The 4446-nt window shown below is 35.9% G+C and overlaps 1 non-coding gene across 1 annotated transcript; it reads right to left on the bottom strand.

Moving 5' to 3' along the window:
* Positions 1-4135: 4135 nt before the first annotated feature.
* Positions 4136-4241, bottom strand: LOC139084970 (U6 spliceosomal RNA). The gene has a single exon (XR_011542908.1). It is a non-coding gene; the product is annotated as a U6 spliceosomal RNA (small nuclear RNA).
* Positions 4242-4446: the final 205 nt, after the last annotated feature.

The following is a 4446-nucleotide window of genomic DNA, read 5'->3' as shown; positions in this document are numbered from 1 at the left end:
TTGTGGATATATATATATATATTTTTTTAATACTACACCAAAACTCAACAAGTTGCTGTTGCTTAAAGGTTGGTTGCAATGTGGAATATGAAACCATTCCAATGAGCTTTGCACTCTATTTCATTAAAGTGCTTTATATATCTTGTTTTCCAGATGACACTTTTGATGGTGTCTAATTGTATAACATTGTGCATTAGTCAGTTGGAAAATATTCATTTACTGAGCTTTGCAGATCTTCCAAATCTTGACAAATTTGTCCATTCATGTCACCATTCGTCTCCAAAGTTCAAATTTGATCAATGGTGAAAATATTGTCAATTGTTTTCCTTAAAATGATAGTTCACTTTTGATAAAATGTCTACTTAATATCCAAGTTTGAATAATAACTAGTTTTTTTTCAGCGTCTTTCAAAATGATGCTCCATTAAAAAAAAAAATGTGGCTGGTTCAGTTTAACTGAAGCAATAGCACTCAAGTGGTTTTTCTGGAGACAGCAATAGTGTTTAGAATGTAGCAGAAGTGTTTTGTGCACACTTCCTATTTCACACGTAGAATAGTAAAACTATATTTACTCAAGAGTTGGGATTTAATAAAATTAGTAAGTTTTACTACTTCTTTAAGGACATTCTTAAGTGAAATGCCTTTTGTTTTCTCTGCAAGTATGTGGCTGTGAATAATACAATGACTACTGCAGTATGGTGCCACTGAATTTGCTCATACTAAGGCATTGCCAGTTTTACTCACTATTGCCTTTGCATCATTGGTGCAATTGTCAACACAGTGAAAAAGGTAAATATCATCTTAAAATTATCATGAAAATAGTTTTAATTCTGCACTCCCCCTCAAAAGGGTCTTGGATACCTCCAGGGGCTCATGTCTTCTGTTTCAGCCAGCTGTGCAGAATGTAGAAATATATGCGCTGTGCCTATTCTATCTTCTATTTCAGCATTATATAATCATCTCTTGAACTTGACTCTCATTACTTTTCTTCTTTTAAAGATGGGCCCTGAGCTAACATCTGTTGCCAATCCTTTTTTTTCCTTCTTCTTCTCTCCAAAGCCCCACAGGACATAGTTGTATATTCTAGTTATAGGTCCTTCTAGTTCTATGTGGGACACTGCCTCAGCATGGCTCGATGAGCGGTGCTAGGTCCATGCCCAGGATCTGAACTGGTGAAACCCTGAGCCGATGAAGCAGAGCATGCAAACTTAACCGCTTGATCATGGGGTAAGCCCCCTTGAGTCTCATTTCTGACAGACTGTGAAATTACATAAAACAAAGTCACATCGTGTGGAGACATGCCACCCTGCCTGAAGTCTTTTAGCAACGTGAAAACTTCATAGCTGGGTTTTCCTCTAAAATCACTTTTTATTTCTATTAAAAAGGCACCAGCTTCTACTCACAAGCCCTTTGCCCCTTGAAGTCTTTTCATGATTGCCTAAATGTCATAAATATGTAACATTTCTAAGTATTGAAACAAGTTTTTTCAAAACAACTGCTTAGCAAGCATTTGACTGAGTTTTTTTGATGACTGATTTAACAATGTTTTGTTTTCATTTTTCTCTAGAATTTTTGACGAACATAGACCCAACCTAAAAACGAGCAGAACAAGAAGGCTGACTCACATGGTAGAATAGATGTCTCTAGCTATTCATCAGCGAAATTGGTCTGTAATTTTCCCTCTTTGTGTTATCCTTGTCTGGCTTTGGGGTCACAGTGATATTGGCCTTATAGAATGAGTTAGGAAGTGTTCCATCTTCTTCAATTTTTGGAGTAGTTTGGGAAGGATAAGCATTAAATCTTCTTTGAATGTTCAGTAGAATTCTCCAGAGAAGCCATCTGGTCCTGGACTTTTTTGGGGGGGAGATTTTTATTACTGTTTCAATCTCTTGTGATTGGTCTATTCAAATTCTCTATCTCTTCTTAACTCAGTTTTGGGAGGTTGTACGAGTCTAAGAACTTATCCATTTCTTCTAGATTGTCCAATTTGTAGGCAAATAGTTCTTCACAGTAGTCTCTTATAATCCTTTGTATTTCTGTGGTATCCATTGTAATTTCTCCTCTCTCATTTCTAATTTTATTTATTTGAGGCTTCTCTCTTTTTTTCTTAGTGAGTCTGGATAAAGGTTGGTCAATTTTGTTTATCTTCTCAAAGAACCAGCTCTTAGTTTCATTGATCCTTTCTACTGTTGTTTTGGTCTCTATTTCATTTATTTCTGCTATAATTTTTATTATTTCTCTCCTTTTCCTAACTTAGGGCTTTGTTTGTTCTTCTTTTTCTAGTTGTATTAAATGTAGTTTAAGATTACTTATTTGAGATTTTCTTATTGGTTAAGGTGGGTCTGTATTTCTATGAATTTCCCTCTTAGGACTGCTTTTGCTGCATCTTCATTGGTATGAAGTATTTTAATTTTCATTTGTCTTCAGATATTTTTTGATTTCTCCTTTAATTTCTTAATTGATCCATTGTGTGTTCAGTAGCATGATGTTTAGTCTCTGCATATTTGTCACTTTCCCAGGTTTTTTCTGTAGTTGATTTCTAGTTTCAAAACATTATTGTTGGTAAAGATGCTTGATATAATTTCAATCTTCTTAAATTTATTAAGGCTTGCCTTTTTTCCCAACATATGGTGTATTTTTGAGAATATTCCATGTGTACTTAAGAGGAATACATATTCTGCAGTTTTTGGATGGAGTGTTCTATATATATATCCCTTAAGTACATCTGGTCCAGTTTTTCATTTAATTCCACTATTTCCTTGTTGACTTTCTGTCTGGGTGATCTATCCATTGATGTAAGTGAGGTGTTGAGGTCTCCTACTATTGCTGTGTTGCTGTTAATATTTCCTTTTGGGTCAATTATTAGTTGATTTATATACATTGGTGCTCCTGTGTTAGGTGCATATATATTTATAAGTTTTATGTCCTCTTGGTGGAGTGTCCCTTTTATCATTATATACTGCCCCTCTTTGTCTCTCATTGCCTTTTTTATCTTGAAGTATACTTTGTCTGATATAAAAATGGCAATATCTGGGGCTGGCCCCGTGGCCGAGCGGTTAAGTTCGTGCGCTCCGCTGCAGGCGGCCCAGTGTTTTGTTGGTTCGAATCCTGGGCGCGGACATGACACTGCTCATCAAACCACGCTGAGGCAGCGTCCCACATGCCACAACTAGATGGACACACAATGAAGAATATACAACTATGTACCAGGGGGCTTTGGGGAGAAAAAGGAAAAAATTAAAAAAGAAATCTTAAAAAAAATAAATAAATAAATAATAAAAAAAAAATGGCAATACCTGCTTTCTTTTGTTGGCTGTTAGCTTGGAGTATCATCTTCCATCCCTTCACTCTGAGCCTGTGCTTCTCTTTGGAGCTGAGATGTGTTTCCTGGAGGCAGCATATTGTTGGGTCTTGTTTTTTAATCTGTTCAGCCACTCTGTGTCTTTTGATTGGAGAATTCAATCCATTTACATTTAGAGTGATTATTGATAGCTGAGTGCTTAATACTGCCATTTTATCTCTTGTTTTCCAGTTGTTCTATATTTCCTTTGTTTCTTGTCTCATGTATTTTCAAATGCCAGTTCAGGGTGTTGATTCACTATCAGGATATTCTCAGTTTTCTCTTTGTTTATCATTTGTGTCTCTGTTCTAATTTTTTATTTAGTGTTTACCATGAGGATGCTATAAAAGATCTCATAGATGCAGGGTCGACCCCATGGCCAAGTAATTAAGTTCATGTGCTCCACTTCAGTGGCTCAGGGATTTGCAGGTTCGGATCCTGGATGTGGACCTAGCACCACTCAACAAGGCATGCTGAGGCAGCATCCCACATAGTAGAAATAGAAAGACCTACAACTAGAATATACAACTATGTCCTGGGGGCTTTGGGGAGAAGAAGAAGAAGGAAAAGAAAAGATTGGCAACAGAGGTTAGCTCAGTGCCAATCTTTGAAAAAAAAGATCTCATAGATGACATAGTCAATTTTCTGATAACCTCTTATCTCTTTAGTCTAAGTAGGTTCCATCTCTTTCCTCTTCTTCATCTAAGTTATTGTTGTCACACCTTATTCCATTTTGTGTTGTGAGTTTGTGATTAAAATGAAGTGATTATAGTTATTTTTGATGCTTTCCTTCCCTAAAAATATGGAATGCTTTACGAATTTGTGTGTATTCCTTGCATGTAGGCTATGCTAATCTTCTCTGTATCATTCATAATTTTAATATATGTTACGCTGAAGTGAGCATCCAGTGAAACTTTGAGGGCAACATAGGTAGTAGTCAGGAAATCTTTCATGAATGCTATACTGAAAAGGTAAAATTTAAACCTTGTGTACTTTTTCAATTCCACAAATCCGAATTTGTGAGATTTTTTTCAGTATTTGGGTATAACCCTTTCTGCATTTTTCCTTTTTTCCATAAATGTTTGGACTTAGTTTCGGATATGCAGA

This window comes from Equus przewalskii, chromosome 7 (assembly GCF_037783145.1).
Source record: "Equus przewalskii isolate Varuska chromosome 7, EquPr2, whole genome shotgun sequence".
Lineage (NCBI taxonomy): Eukaryota > Metazoa > Chordata > Mammalia > Perissodactyla > Equidae > Equus > Equus przewalskii.
Note: the sequence above shows the minus strand (reverse complement) of the source record. Positions and strands in the feature narration are given on the sequence as shown.